The following is a 16,597-nucleotide window of genomic DNA, read 5'->3' as shown; positions in this document are numbered from 1 at the left end:
TGATCCACCCTACAGACAGGGAATCTGAGCCTAGGGTGAGGAAGGTGCTCACCCAAGACCAAGCAGCTGGTCATGACAATGACCTCCAGGATTGAGCATTTGCCGGCTTCCTCAGACAACCCACAAGGGCTTTGTGGACAAGACGTCCACAAAGAATAATAAAAATAATGTCGGACATCCACTGAAATTTTTCTCTGGCAACAAGATGAGACAGCTAGTGAGGTCACGGCCTCGGGACTTGCCCACTCTACACAGGCTTTGGTGTCCCATCCCAAGAAGCACAGACAGCAAGAGTTAGGATGTCTACCTTTTGTTGAGAATTTACAGTCAGCCTGACAGCAACCCTGTAATCATCCCGTGGGTGAAGTTCAAGGCAATGATGCTTCATTGTCCCAAAGGTGGGCTGAGGAAGACCACTCTCCCTGCCCTGGGGCTCAACCCGTGGAAGCCGAGGCTGGCGCTTGGGGCTTCTGAGGTTCAGCAGCCACTGCGTCCAGGCTCCCACCTGAGCAGGTGCTCTGACAGGGAAGGCCTGAAGGCTCGCACCCACCTTGTGGGTAGTCAAGGAGATGATCCCATTCTAGAGGTGGGGAAACCGAGCCTGAAGGGCACAGAGGAAGGTACCCACCCTCAGTCAGGCAGCTGACAACCATAAGGACCTCCAGTCATGATCCCCCAACTGCGCCTCGAGAACAAGATCTCAGGGAACAATCATCCCGATAAAACTTCCTCCAAGGTAGGTTCTACTATGATCCTCGCTTCACAGAGGAGGAACCCGAGGCTCAGAGAGTAGAGTCCCCTGCTCTCGACCCCCAACTGTGCCCCCGATCCCCCCAAAGCAGGATGAAGCCAGCTCCCTCTCCTGGGCTTACTGCAGGCCAGGCCTGTGACATGGGGTCCCAGTGGCTCTTCATGGCAACTTGTCATTGTCACCACTTTAGCAGACTAGGAAACTGAGGCTTAGGGAGGTCACGTGAATGGCCCAAGGCCACACAGTGAGTAAAAGGCAGGCTTTAAGCCCAGACTCAGGGGGCCCCACATCAGCCCTGGCAAGACTCCCCCAGATCAGCCACGTTCAAGGTCCTCCTTTGCCTTGTCTGCACTGCCCCCATGAGCTCCACCATCCGGTGGGACAAGGAGCTGAACTATACATCCTCCTGATCCAGATGGGACTTGGGGAAGCAGGAGTCTCTAGAGTAGGGAGGCCCCCAGGCAATCACTCCACCAGCATGTGAGCTGAGAATCTCGGCATTCCCGGCCCCATCGGGCCACCTCAGAGTCTACCCTTCCTCCCTCCTGCTGCAGGCCAGTGGTTTTTGCATTCTATTCCTGTCATTCAGCAGTTACTCAACAAATAACTAGGCACCCCAGGCATTCCCCCATGCCCTGTCCACCCTCACTCCCTCCTGCTGTGCTCACAGGCACCCCGCATCTCAGACACCAGGATGGAAACGCCATTCCCTAGAGGACCCTGCAGCAAACATCACACATCCCTTCCTCTCGGCCCCTGAGAACTGAGAATTGAGTCTCCCCTCTCTCACTCCTCCTCCCTCCGTCCCCTCTGCCACTCCTGCAGACACTCACCTTCAGAAACAGGGGGACGGGGCTCTCCTGGCAGGTGGCAGAGGCTGAAGGAAACAGGTCCCTTCACATGGGGCGATTTTAAGCCCTGGCTGGGAGTGATGTCATTTGCAGTGGCCTGGATCTCAGAGGGTAATCCTGGCCCCGGGTGGGGGACTTGACTGGATGCCAGGAGGTGACATTGGCTGGGAGGGGGAGGGGCACCCGTCTGCCTAATCCCCCCTCTCCTCCCCAAGACATCTTGGCAATTAGGCCTGATGGGGACAGGAAGCCCCAGCTCCTGCCTGTGACCAGGAGCCCCCACTCTTCAGGGAAGTTCTTCCTGAGGTCCAACTGGTGTCCCTCCCGATTTGGCATCCCATCAAAGAGGAAGGAGAGAAATGCTGGGTGTTGCTGAGAGATCATTTGAAAAATAAGGGGTGCAGGGCTTTCTGCCTCCCCTCCTGGGTCACCCCTTCTCTCCCCAGCATTCTGTCTGCCGACTTATTCAAACCTGTCTGGCCCCATTGTTTGTGGCTTCTGGCTCAGTTTCCCCTTTTCTCTCTGTTGGCCTCGGCCTCTATCACTCTGGTCTCCAAACTTTCTGTCTCTAACGGACATCAGCCTCTCCTACTTGCTCTACTGGTCTTTGTTTGGGATCTCTGTGCCTCAGTTTCTCTCTCCCTTGGGCCCCCGGCTATGCCATTCCTGCTACTTCACATGTGTGCCCCCCACCTCGTTCTCCAACTCTGTGCCCCTCCGTCCCTGTCTTGATTGATTTCCTTGCATTTCTGCCTTGGTCTCTTGTTCTCGGATCTCTCATTCCCTTTCTCTCCCTGCGACTCTGTCTCTGTTTTGCTTTGGGCACCTGTGTCTCTCTGTCCCTGTCTCCCTGTCTGTCCACCTGTCCCTGCAACTCCAGCGTACCCCCTGTACCTCTGTGCTTCTTTATCCAACCTCCCAAGTTCCAAGCTCTGGTCCTGTTTCTCTCTCTTTTTTGCCAACACCTCATTTGATTCTCTGATTCTCGATTTCTTTCTCCCGACTTTCCCTCCAATTCTGCTTTTTCCCTATCTTGGTAGCCTCTCTCACTCTGTACTTGTGATTGTCCTTGTCTCCATCTCCCTCCCTAGGTCTGTTCTATTTCACCATACACCCGATCATGCACACGCACGCACACACATCCTCGCACACGTACATACACGCGTGTGATGGTGGTAATCCTGCCTTGTGGCTGGGTCATTGTGTCTCATCATAAGGGGCTCTTTCTTTCTCCACCCGCACGAACCCCCTGCCAGGGGGGGATTAAGGCCAGCAGCCTGGCTCGGGAATCAGGGCAGGTCTCATTAGCTTGAAGAACCAGGGGTGACAGGGAGAGAGGGAGGGGCTGTCTGACCCTCAGTGACCAGTCAGGAGGCTACTGATGGGACAATCCAGTGCTGTTAACAGACCGTCCTGGCCCACCAGAGCAGGGAAGGAAAGGAGGCTGAGCAGGGAGAGCGAGAGAGGGTCCTTACGGCCCCGTGGAAGAAAAGTATCAACTTCTCCACATCACTTCCTCCTGGGACTGTGCACCCATCTGCCTGTCAGGGCCCCCCCAGGGTGGGAGGGTGTGCAGAGGTGGGTCTCAGAAGGTCATGCACATGACCCTGGGGGACAGTTGAGTCCACATTTAGGCCCTTCTTCTGAGCTGGATCCCCCCAGGAGAAGTCATTTTCTTTCTCATCTCCACCTAGAGACTCAAGAGGAGATTTTGTCATTTAGCCTTGCCCACTCCCTTTTTCCTCACACTCGTCCCACAGCCAATCCATCCCTAACTCCTGTCATCTCTTCTTTCAGCTAATTGTCCCTCTACAAACATCAAAGCTCTGCTGGGAGACGTTAAAGGAGACCCAAGTCAAGAGTGAAATAAACCAGGGATTGGGAGACTCCATATTGTTAAGATATGTCAGTTATTCTCAGACGAATCGTTAGTCACTGCAATCCCAACCAAAACCTCTCAAAAGTGTGTTTTTGTAGAAACCCGACAACCCGATTCAAAAATCTCTATGAAAATTTAAAGAATCTAGAATATCAAAACAATCTTTAAAAAAAAGCTGGAAACTTATATTACCTGACTTCAAGATTTACTGCAATGCTACAGTAATCAAGACAGTGCGATATCGGGCGCCTGGGTGGCTCAGTCGTTAAGCGTCTGCCTTCGGCTCAGGTCATGATCCCAGGGTCCTGGGATCGAGCCCCGCATCGGGCTCCCTGCTCAACGGGAAGCCTGCTTCTCCCTCTCCCACTCCCTCTGCTTGTGTTCCTTCTCTCGCTCTGTCTCTGTCAAATAAATAAATAAAATCTTTAAAAAAAAAAAAGCGCGATATTGCATAAGGACAAGCAAATCAATCAATGGGACAGAATACACAGTTCAGAAATTGGTCAAAAACTTTTTTTTAAGATTTTATTTATTTATTTGAGAGAGAGAATGAGAGACAGAGAGCATGAGCCGGAAGAAGGTCAGAGGGAGAAGCAGACTCCCTGGCGAGCAGGGAGCCCGATGCGGGACTCGATCCTGGGACTCCAGGATCATGACCTGAGCCGAAGGCAGTCGCTTAACCAGTGAGCCACCCAGGTGCCCAGAAATTGGTCAAAAACTTTATGATTAATTGATTTTTTGACAAAAATGCCAAAGCAAGTCAACAGGGAAGTCTTCAATACATCATGTTTGAACAATGGAATATCCACATAAGAAAAAATAAAAGAAAGAACCTCAATCACAATACACAAAAATTAATTTGAGAGAAATCACAGTCCTAAATGTGAAAAAGCAAAACTATAATGCTCCTAGAGGTGGGGAAAAACAAAAAACAGACATATTCTTCTTGACCACGGGATAAGCAAAAGTCTCTTAAACAGGACACAGAAGGCAATCACCATGAAATAGAAAATCAATAAATTAGATGTGATCGGGGCACCTGGGTGGCTCAGTTGTTAAGCATCTGCCTTCGGCTCAGGTCATGATTCCAGGGTCCTGGGATTGAGCCCCGCATTGGGCTCCCTGCTCGGCGGGAAACCTGCTTCTCCCTCTCCCACTCCCCCTGCTTGTGTTCCTGCTCTCGCTCTCTCTGTCAAATAAATAAATAAATAAATAAAAATCTTTAAAAAAAATAAATTAAATGTGATCAAAACTAGAAAATGCTACTCTTCAAAAAATACCCTTAAGTACAAGAAAATGCTAGGCACGGTCTGTTAGAAAGCATTTGCAGAACTTATAGCTGGTATAGACCTTATATCCAGAATACAGAAGACTCCTTCAACTCAATAATCAAACCACTGGAAGAAACACTTCATAAAAGACATCCTGATAGGGGCGCCTGGGTGGCTCAGTCGTTAAGCGTCTGCCTTCGGCTCAGGTCATGATCCCGGGGTCCTGGGATCGAGCCCCGCATCGGGCTCCCTGCTCCGCGGGGTGCCTGCTTCTCCCTCTCCCACTCACCCTGCTTGTGTTCCCTCTCTCGCTGTATCTCTCACTGTCAAATAAATAAAATCTTAAAAAAAAAAAAGACATCCTGATAGCCGATGAGCCAAACACACACAATACTCAACATTATTTGTCATCAGGGAGACACAAATTAAAACCACAATGGCATGCCACAACACGCCCACCAAAAGGGTCACGATGATAAGACCTGGAGTGGCGAGGGGGTACGGACTGCAAAGTGGACTGAGGGAAACTCCGGGCAGTGCAATATTGTGTCTCTCCAGAGGCACTGCGATGACATGAAAGCTCCAGTTTGTCAAAATGCATCAAACTGATCATTTAAAAGGGGTGCATTTTATCCATGTAAATCGTGCCTCAATTAAAAAAAAAAAAAAAGAGGATGAGAGAAATACCACTATCCCCGGTGTAACCTGCTCTCACCACCTGCACCGCTGGGAGCAGGGAAGGATTGCAGCTGGAGGCCCCGCCCCCCGGCAGCGGAAGCCCCGCCCCTCAGCCCCGCCCCCTGTCCCCCCAAGCGCGGGAGCCTCAGCTCAACGTGGGAAGATCAAAGCCTCAACTCGGGCCACCACTCGAAGAAAATGCATTCTGTGCCCAGTTCTGTGCCATCTGTCCTCTAACCACTCAGTCCCCTTCTGTCCCGCAGGCCTCTTCCTGTCCCCAAACTAGCCAAGTGCAGGAAAGGAGCCCAGAGGAGACCAGAGGTCACGAGGCCCCGCAGGAGACAGGGTCCTGGGGCAGCCGGGGGCGGGGGGGGGGGGAGCGGGAGGGTGTGACAGACACTGGGGGAGATCAAACAGCTGGGAGACAAAGGGAGAGAGAGGAGAACTATAAAGAGGAAATCAATATTCATTTGTTCAATGATTGAATGCCGGGAGAGATGTAGAGAGGAAAGAATCTCCGTGTTTTTCAAGTCCTCAACTGCAGCAGAAGGGAGTGGGTTAGACTGTGGGGGGCCTGCACCCCGTAGCTCCCTAGCTCCCTCGCACTGCTTTATTTTCTGCAAAACTCTTACCAACGTCTTGCCTCTCCTCCGCCCCTCTCGCAGGTCGTAACTCCGGGAGGGCTGGGACCTTGTCTGTCTGGGACAGTCCCAGCACACAGTAGGTGCTTAATAAAGGGATGGATGAAGGGCCGAGTGAATGGCAGAGGGGCAGAGAGACACACACACAGGGCAGAGGTGGGGTGTGGTTTTATGGAAAGAGCCAAAGACCTGTGATTGCCACAGGAATCAGTGAGGTCCGACTTGGGAGTACCCAACAGTGTTTGCAGATGCTTCGGGGATCACATTATTGCTGAGTTGGTTAGTTCAAGATCTAACTGTCCCTGAAACCCAGGTTTTCTCCACCTCCCGTGTTGGGCAAGGTGGCATCCACCCCAGCTCCTTGTTCCCACTGGACAGGGGAGCCATCAGGGGCTGCAGAGCAAGGGTGAACCCCACGGAGCTGGGGGAGTCTTCCCAGAACCGATGTGGAGCCACGTGAGTCTGGGTTTAAAGCCTGGCTTCCACTCAGTGCAGTGTCTGAGCAGTTGGGACTGGTGGGCCTCAGGCTTGTCAGCTGTGTGCTGGGGGGGAGGGGCGGGGGCGGGCACTTTCCTCCCCACCCTTCAGGCTCAGTCTGCCCACCTGTAAAGAGGATTATCTCCTTGGCCACCCACAAAGTGGGAATCAGTCTTCAGGCCTCACCTGTCAGAGCACCTGCTCAGATGGGAGGCTGGACCCAGTGGCTGCTGATCATCCGGAGCCCAGAGCACCAGCCTCGGGTCCCAGGGGTTGGTCCCCAGGGCAGGGAGAGTGGTCTCCCTTAGCCCATCCTTTGGGATTGTGAAACATCACATTGCTTTGAAATTTGCCCAGGTCGCAGAAGACTTACACAGGCATTTCAGAAGCGGCCCATCAATGCATGACGCAGGGCACTGTTTCATCAGTTGCCAGGCAAATGGAAATTACAACCTCACAGTAATACCTCTGTGTCCCACCAGACGGCTAAAACGAACGTCTGACAGTTCTAAGTGTTAACTCACACACGGCTGGTGAGCACGTAAGGTACTCCAGCCCCTCTAGGAAACCATTTGGTGGTATTGTTAAAAAGTGCATGTGTGCCTATCATATAACCCAGCCATTTCATTCCTCGGTCCACACCCAACAGGAATGCGTGCTTATTTCAGGGAGAAGATGAGAAGAACGTTCAGAGCACATCCTCACAATAGCCCCAAACCGGAAGCTACTCAAAGACCCATCCAGAGCAGATCATTCCTGCCCAGAGACAGGTCCAAACTTGTTGGTCTCATGACCCCTTTATGTTCTTAAAAGTCATCCAAGACCCAAAGAGCACCTGTTTACATCAGTGGTCTTTACTGCATTTACCGTATTAAAATCTAAAACTGAGGAATAAGGGGTGCCTGGGGGGCTCAGTCTTTAAGCGTCTGCCTTCAGCTCAGGTCATGATCTCGGGGTCCTGGGATCGAGCCCCAGTCGGGCTCCCTGCTCGGCGGGAAGCCTGCTTCTCCCTCTCCCACTCCCCCTGCTTGTGTTCCCTCTCTCGCTGTCTCTCTCTCTCTCTGTCAAATAAATAAATAAAATCTTAAAAAAATAAATAAATAAAAATAAAATCTAAAACTGAGGAATAAAAAATATATAACGCATTTCTCAGTTCATTTGAAATAAACCCATGACATGTTAACATAAAACGATATATTTCCACATGAAAAAATAACTGTATTTTCCCAGATGAAAGAAGTTGATGAGAAGAGCAGCACTGTTTAAAGTCTTGCAAATCTCTTTAGTGTCAGACCGAATAAAAGACAGCCGGGTCCCCGTAGCGGCTACTGGGTTCATTTGGTCTGTTGAGGTGTGTCTTGAAGGCTCTGGAAAAACCCACTGAGGGCTGGCCAGGGAATGGAAGAAAAGGCTGATTCTATCTTAGCATTATTATGAAAGTAGTTTTGATCTGGTGAGCGCCCCCCCAATAGGGTCTCGATGACCCCCAGGGGTCCCTGGGCCACCCTTTGAGATGCTTTTCCACAATAAAAAGGAAGACATAATGAGACATGCAAAACACAAATGAGTCTCATAACTCTTAACGCTGAGCAAAAGAAGCCAAGCACAAAAAGAGAGCACGCAGCGGAGACAGAGAGAGAATATGGTATGGTCCCGTTTATACAAATTACGTCTGGCACCTCAAATCTATGGAGCTAGAAGTCAAGGTAATGGAATGGTTGCCATTGATGAGGGGAGGGGGAGCAGGTGGGGAAATCAAGAAAGCCTTTTGGCGGGGCTGGTCATGTCCATTTCTTTTTTTTTTTTTAAGATTTCTTTATTTTAGAGGGGGAGGGGCAGAGGGAGAGGGAGAGAGAGAGAGAATCTCAAGCAGACTCCCTGCTGAGTGAGGAGCCCAGCCCAGGGCTTGATCTTACGCCCCTGAGATCACGACCTGAGCCAAAATCAAAAGTGAGATGTTAACCCACTGAGCCACCCAGGTGCCCTGGTTGTAATCATTTCTTGATCTAGGTGTTGATAATCGAGTGTGTTCACTTTGTGAAGATTTATCAAGCTGTACTCTTCTTCACACATAAAAGACATGTAGATGGACATGCATATGTGTGTTATATGTATTATATTATATATTATATATCGTATATCACATGGCATTCTATGTTATATACACATCATATATTAAATTTATATGTATGTGTATACACACGCATATGTATAATACACCGTGGGCCGCAACAGCAATTGCAGGTCCTAGGGACATGAGCCCTGTAGTGACTGGACCATAGGGACACACAGGGTTCCCAAAAGATGGAGCCGTTGAAGGACATAAGGGTGAGGTGACCAACCAACCCAGTTTTCTTGGGACTGTCCTGGTTTAGCACTGAAAGTCCCATATCCCAGGGACCCCTGAACCCAGGGAAATGGGGCAAGTTGCCCCCGTACTTTGCAGAGGGGATATCGACCAAGCTCAGGAGCATATTTCGGTATAACAATTGGACCCTCCACAGTGGTATGTCAGCTCTGGAGGTGAGGATTATCAACTCCAGCCTTCCTACAGGAAAACTGAGACTCAGAGAAAGGAATGCCTGGCCCAGAGACACACGGCTAACGATGAATAGACACAATTCTGGGCCTTGGCTGGTTTACCATCGAAACTGTGCCCTGGGTCTGAATGGGGTTTTCACTGGGATGGACAAACCCCGGGGTCCTGTCCGGCTCTTGAATGTCAATCGCCATTTTACTGTATTAGACATTAAACCTGAGGAATTTTTCAAATATTTTAAATACTTTTAAATTTATTTAAAATAGGGGCACCTGGGTGGCTCAGATGTTAAGCATCTGCCTTCAGCTCAGGTCATGATCCCAGGGTCCTGGGATTGAGCCCTGCACCGGGCTCCCTGCTCAGCTGGAAGCCTGCTTCTCCCTCTCCCACTCCCCCTGCTTGTGTTCCCTCTTTCACTATCTCTGTCAAATAAATAAATAAAATCTTTTAAAAAAATTCTTAAATAAAATAAAATAAATAGATTTAAAATGTATTTTTTAAAAAGTAAATAAAATAAAATGTATTTAAAATTCTATGTTAAATTTTTTTTAATGCTTTCCTTAGACACCCCAAAGCTGCGTGATGCGTCATGTCAGAGGCAGACCTCAGGGCTCTGCGTAGCTTCCTGACAGGTCAGACCCTTCCAGAACATTCCCAGGTCATCTCTGAGGGCCCTGGTCCGATGCCCCCAGACCCTCACAGTTATACCCGCTTTCCCGGTCTCCAGAACCCCTGTTACTTCCAAAGGGACAGAGAGGGGAGAGTGGATAGGAAATCAAGAAATAGGTTCATGATAAATCTTTAAAATCAACAATGTTGGCCCCCTCCTAACCCTTTTAATATAGTTTTCTGAACACCAAGCCTGTGTCCCACTCTGTCCCCCACTCCTGGCCCTGCTCCCCAGGCTCCTTATCTCCTCTGCCGCCCCCCTGTGGCCGTCCTGGCCCCTGGGTCTCACCACCAGCCGGTTCTCTGACCCTGTCCTGGACCCATTTAGCAAATGCTCCAATCCTCTTAGGCCAGGCGGGCCTCAGCAGAGCAGAGAGAGAATTAGATCAGATTTGGGGGAGGGAAGGGGGGACATATGACAGGCTGTGGGGGGAGAGCAGACAATCAGGATAGAATGAAAACTTCTGCTTCTTTGAAACCCCATGAGGAGGTCTGAGACTTCTCACACACTGAGACCCCAGGAGGGAGAGGGGGAAATGGGGGGGGGCAGGGAGGACACCTGGAAGCCGAGATGTCTTGCTCCCCATGCCTGGAAAGTGTTTTCCCCACCTTTGGCTCTCACCTCCATGGTCACCGTAGAACCTAATGCTTCTGCCTACATTTTCAGATCTCTCCTGTCCATCGAGACCCTGTTTTCTCCTCCAGAATTATTAATTCCTGGCATGTGTGTTTTTAGGGGATGGATGTTGCTTGCCCTCAGCAGCCACACCCCCACCTTCCTTCATATACAGCAGCGCGGACAGTGGTTAGACTAGGGAAGGGTTTTCAGAGCAGAGGAGAAGGTCGCCCCCGAGGACAGTCAGTTCCTTTAGCATCTGATGAAAGTTCTGGACCTCTTCCCAATGACCCCATTCTGAAGAGACACCCCCCCACCCAGGAACTCACAAACCACATTCTTTCCGGAACCTTCTAAACAGGGCAGGGCAAGACATCAAGAAAAACTCACTGAAGCAGACGGCTGTCTGGTCAGGGAACCAACGTTATGTTCAGCTCTTCCCATGTACCTGGCACTTTGCTGGGAATCTCTGGAACTCCTCCCCGACCTGATTAGATCCCGGCCCTTATCATAGCCCTTCCCTGTAAAGCTCAGATTCAAGTTGACTTTTTTTTTTTTTTTTTAAGTAGGCTCCACACCCAGCTCGGAGCCCAACAACCGGCTTGAACTCACGACCCTGAGATCATGACCCGAGCCGAGATCAAGGGTTGGACGCCTACCGACTGAGCCACCCAGGCACCCCTCGAGTTGACTTTTGACATGCTTTTTACTGTGTTCCTTTGAGTAGCTATGTTCTATGAAGTCACCTCAAACACCAAAGTAGCAAATCTGGTCCTGCTCCTAGTTTCCTGCAAGCCTCTGGTCACGTTTTCATCAACTCATCGGCGTATCACCTTGTTTAATGCATTCTGCTTAAAGAGCCCTTATTTAATATATATTGTCGATTTCTTCACATTGAACTCATGGCCAACAGGACTCTAACTCCCGCCCGAAGGAAGCTCATCTAACGCACAGATTTTCTCCCAAAGGCACATCCCAGCCTTCTTGCACCTGGGACTACCAGACAGCACCTTGGTGCTATGCATTTGAAATAGCACAATCACCAACAGCAAGCGCAAAAATGCCCTATGACCCAGCAAGTCCACCCCTAGGTATATTATGCAAAAAAACTGAAAGCATCCACTCAAACAGATACGTGTGTATTCATGTTTGCAGGAGCACTATTCACAATAGCCAAAAACAACCCAGCGTGCATCAACAGGTAAATGGAGAAACACAATGTGGTCTACCCATACAGTGGAATATCATCCAGCCGCAAAAAGGAAGGACGTGTTTATACATGCGACAACATGGAGGAACATCGAACATACTATGCTGGGGCACCTGGCTGGCTCAGTCAGAAGAGCGTGAGACTCTTTTCTTTTTTTCTTTTTTTAATTTATTTTATTTTTTTTAAAGATTTTATTTATTTATTTGAGAGAGAGAGAGAATGAGAGACAGCACGAGAGGGAAGGGGATCAGAAGGAGAAGCAGACCCCCTGCTGAGCAGGGAGCCCGATGTGGGACTGGATCCCGGGACTCCAGGATCATGACCTGAGCCGAAGGCAGTCGCTTAACCAACTGAGTCACCCAGGCGCCCTCTTTTCTTTTTTTAAAAAAAGATTTTATTTATTTGTGAATAAGGGAAATAATGAGTGGGAGGTGGGGGGTAGAGGAAGAAGCAGGCTCCCCGCTGAGCAGAAAGCCCGATGTGGGACTGGATCCCAGGACCCCGGGATCATGACCCGAGCCGAAGGCAGATGCTTCACCGGCTGAGCCATCCAGGAGCCCGGGCTGAGGCTGTTGATCTTAGGGTTGTGAGTTCGGGCCCCATGTTGGGTGTAGAGATTACTTAAAAATAAAATCTTAAAAAAAATTTTTTTTTAAGGAAGACGTTATGCTTAGTGAATAAGCCAGGCATGGAAGGACAAATATCCCATGATTCTACTTATATGAGGTACTTAGTCAAATTCATAGAGATGGAGAATGGATTGGACATTATCAGGGGCTGAGAGAAGGCAGAAAGAGGAGTTCCTGTTTCTGTCCCGGGGAGGATGAAGAAGTTTTAAGTATGGGCAGTGGTGATGGTTACACAATAACATAACCATTTTAGTATTGTGATTGTATTTAATGCCACCGAATAGTGTACTTACGAATGGTTAAAATGATAAATATCGTGTATAATATATATGTAAAACAACAATTTTAAAAGCACAAAAATATTAAAAGCATTAAATATTCCTCAAAAGGACACTTGTTTACAGTATAAGAGCTGAAACAAAAAGGCGGCTGGAAACGTGAAGTTGATCACTCGAATTTTTCACCGCTCTGCACGTGTCTGTGAACAACTAGGAAAACGCGGGGAGCATTTGTTTTGGGGTGACAAGGAAATTTTAGCAAGTAGGGAGATTCACAAATACGGAGTGCATGAACAAGGAGGAGGGGGTGTATTTCAAAAACGAAAGAGGAAGCAGAGGGCAAAGTCCAGAGACACAGGAAGGAATGTCAATCACAGAAAGCCCAGAAGGTTCTAGAAGGCAGAGACCAACTCCCCCGCCCCCATCAGTCCATCTCTCCAATGTTGTCTTCAAAGTTCCGCTTGCTCATCTTTGACCACCCTACCTGGGGCCCCCTCTCCCTTGGGGAGTGACGCCTCTCCTTTGCACAGAGAACAGGGAGGGGTCTGGCGGTCTGTGAGCATCTCCTGGGCAGGAGGTGGAGATGAGTCAATCATACTGAGAGGACCCAAATCAGGGCTTGCCTGGGAGGGGTTGCAGAGGAGATAAGGAATTGATAGATGGGGAGGGAGCCATTGTTTCTGTTCTGACTGAATCAAAATTCAGTGGATTAGTTCTTTCTTCTTAGCCCACATTTCCACCAACTCCCTTCCTACCTCCCTCTCTGTTTGTGCAGGTAGATTCTGGACTACAGACGACATCCCCATCCATCTGAATCTGGGAAGCCCAATGAGGAACTCCTGCTCCCGCAGCTGGTTTCCATCCAGCCCTGGAAGGAGTCAGGTCAGAAGAATGGAGAGCTGAGCATCAATGTGCCCCGTGCAGCACCCAAAGCCAGAAGGTGTCCTTAGTTTTCTTGCTTGCAAATCAAATAATTAATAATAAGAAGAAGAAGAAGTAGAAAAGAGAGAAAATGAGCGTCTGCATTCTCCATAATCCCTGGGTAATTAATTTTTGCTGGGTGTTTGCATAATTAATATATTATGTGTATACTTATCTTTTGAGTTGTTTATTTAATGCCTACATTCTCAGAAATGAACAGTGTGCCTGAGACATTACCTGGTGTCAGAAACTGCGGGCTCATTCAATCATTTAATACATCATTAGTCATTAACTTTGTGCCTTTCTAAGTCTCTGCCACTCAAACAAAATAAAAAATACATTACAAATCATCAACTGTTACTAAAAGTTCTACCCCTGGGATGCCTGGGTGGCTCGGTCGGTTAAGCGGCTGCCTTCGGCTAGGGTCATGATCCCAGCGTCCTGGGATCGAGTCTCACATCAGGCTCCCTGCTCGGCAGGAGGCCTGCTTCTCCCTCTCCCACTCCCCCTGCTTGTGTTCCTGCTCTCACTGTTTCTCTCTCTAGCAAATACATAAATAAAATCTTTAAAATAAATAAATAAATAATAAAAGTTCTACCCCTGATTCCTTTTCACTGTTAAGTATCTTTCCACAGACTGAGGTGGCCGAAAAGTATTTAATCACCCTCTTAGTAGTGAGCATGAGCTCCTGTAATGAACTCAGTTCCTTGAAATTTCAAATAGCGCTTCTACACAATAGGCAAACATCTCCCAGGATAAACCTCTTATGATAAAACCACTGAGTCAGAGGGCACTGTGCTCATTCGATCCTTTACCAGATCCTCGCTGGCACCAACTCCAAAATCTCCAAAAATTCTTTGTTAGCAACCTCGACTCCATCAATGGTGATGGAAAGCCGCATTCCCACCCTCCGCCCCATCAGCTCTAGATGCAGCCCGTCACTCAGATCTTCATCAATCCGGTGGGCAATATAATAAGCATTTCATCAATGTATTTTTTGATTGATCTGTATCCACATAATATAAAGTTCTCCCACTTAAGGTGTACAATTCAATGGTTTTTTTCCATTGGGCATCCATCACCACGATCAACCATAGACCATGACATCACCCCAAATTGAAACCCTGTAACTATTCAAGGGAGTCCCAATTTTCCCCTCCCCCGATCATTGCTGTCTCCATGGATTTCTCCATCGTGCACATTTCATGTACCTGGAATCATACCTATGTGACCTTTTGTGTCTGGCTTCTTTACGTTCACGGGACATTCGCAAGGTGCATCCATGTAGCGTGAGTGAGTACTCCCTTTTATGGTTGGAGTTAAATAATATTCCATTGTGTGAATATAGGGCATTGTGTCACTTCATCAGTTGACGGACATTTCAGTTTGTTTCCACCCTTTTGCTATTCTGAATGGCGCTGCCATGACTTTCCTATATTTAAATGTATATTTTCACAGCTTAGGTGGGCTTGTCCATCCATTCACGCCTCTGTTGGACAAATAAATTGCTACTCAGCAAAACCTAGGAGGGCAGGGATATTATTTCCCTAGTCACCACTGTGTTCCCAGAGTACTTATGAGGTGTCACGCCTGTCTGACGAGGAAGAGTTGATGGGTTATGGTACTTTCCACGAAGGAACTCTAAGTAGAGGATCAACATTGACCCCCACTCTCTCACCACCTCACCCCGCCCCGGAGAAGTCACAGTGAGTGATTAGTCCTTTCCCCCTGTGGGACTGGGGGCTGGGACCTCAGTGGCAAGACAACTTTGGTCCCACCCTCAGGGGCTCTAGCCCAGGGGAGCTGGACTTACAATAATGATGAGCTAGACCTACAATAACAATTGTAGATAGACCTAAAATAACAGTGTTCATATGCCTTATTTAATTTTGAACTTGATCTTCTGTGTAATACATTCCAAAAGCATGAGAAGGTCAGATTCCCCATCCTCCCACCCGCCAACCCCAGCTGTGACCCCCTCTTCTCAATCTGTGCCAATCTACCAACAAAATGTTACATTTCATTTATTTTTATTTTTTTTAAATATTTTATTTATTTATTTGACAGAGAGAGAGAGACAACACAAGCAGGGGGAGCAGGAGAGGAAGAAGCAGGCACCCCACTGAGCAGGGAGCCCGATGCCGGGCTTCCAGGACCCTGGGATCATGACCGGAGCCAAAGGCAGACACTTAACCGACTGAGCCACCCAGGCGCCCCTTATTTCTTTTAAAAATGAAACAGAAGGTGGCCTCTGGTCACGCCTTATACACCAAGGAAATTACTAGATGCTCCCTTGTGGACAGCAGAACCATTGACTTGGTGACGCATATGTTCTCACCTGCCCAAGAAGGAGAAAAAGATGTCCAATTAAGGCAGAATCTTGCCAGAAAGGAAGGGGCATAATGTCCACTTACGGTAGAATACCACTGTGAGGTACTCCAGCAAACCTCGAACGACGAGATCCCTTTGCTTTGCCTCCTTTCGTGTCTGATCACCTATCCTATGCACCCTTCCTCTCCCTCTGATGAAAATAAAAGCCCTCCCCGGGACCTGAACCTTGTAAGCTGTGTTCTCCCCCACTTGAGTCCCGAGCAGACCCTACGCCAGGGAGGAGCTCAGTCCGATGTTTAGATGTGGGTCTGTGAAGCTTGAGGGGCTGGCTCCCCGGGCCCCGAGCTCCTGCGTCCAGCACACAGAGCAGCCCCTGCTCATTCATTCACTAAGAGGAAAGGGCAGCCGTCCACCTGCACCCCCATCGGGCTCCATCCCGTAGGAAAACCAGCAGCACGGACCCCAAACCACCCTCGGGGCCAGCGTGTCTGAGCACCCCTCTGTCCAGGACTCGGGGGCCACTTAGAGAAGGGACCAGAAGGCGAGAGTGGTGTTGGGGGCCACGGTTGCTGGACCGACCGGGCAGGAGAGGATGGAGGCTGGATGGGGAAGTGGGGGGCTGCGGCTCCCAGGACTGGGAAGGGATGGGATGACCCCAGGGCACTGGCTGGAGGGGCCCTTTCCTGGGGCGGGGACCCCGCACCATGAGCAGCGTGGGGTTCCCCTGGGCGAGAGCCCCCTGAGGGTGTGACCAAGGCTGTCTTGCCACTGAGGACCCAGCCCCCAGCCCCGCCCCCACCCACAGGGGGGAAAGGATTACTCACTGTGACTCCTCCAGGGGTGGGGCTGAGGGTGG

At 49.4% G+C, this 16,597-nt stretch overlaps 1 protein-coding gene across 2 annotated transcripts in view; it reads right to left on the bottom strand.

Moving 5' to 3' along the window:
• The window catches only part of CRX (cone-rod homeobox), a 41,062-nt gene that overhangs the window by 6,547 nt on the left and 17,918 nt on the right, over window positions 1-16,597 (bottom strand). Inside the window, exon 1 of one of the 2 annotated variants that reach the window (XM_064581709.1) lies at window positions 3,674-4,028. The exons of the other annotated variant lie outside the window; for it this stretch is intronic. The gene's annotated coding sequence lies outside the window, so the exon portion shown is untranslated. Of the gene's footprint in view, window positions 1-3,673; window positions 4,029-16,597 lie in introns of those variants that run through there. 2 annotated transcript variants of the gene reach the window in all.

This window comes from Mirounga angustirostris, unplaced genomic scaffold, assembly GCF_029215605.1.
Source record: "Mirounga angustirostris isolate CCGP_5_RB_7025 unplaced genomic scaffold, mMirAng1.0.hap1 SCAF_16, whole genome shotgun sequence".
NCBI classification, from domain to species: domain Eukaryota; kingdom Metazoa; phylum Chordata; class Mammalia; order Carnivora; family Phocidae; genus Mirounga; species Mirounga angustirostris.
Note: the sequence above shows the minus strand (reverse complement) of the source record. Positions and strands in the feature narration are given on the sequence as shown.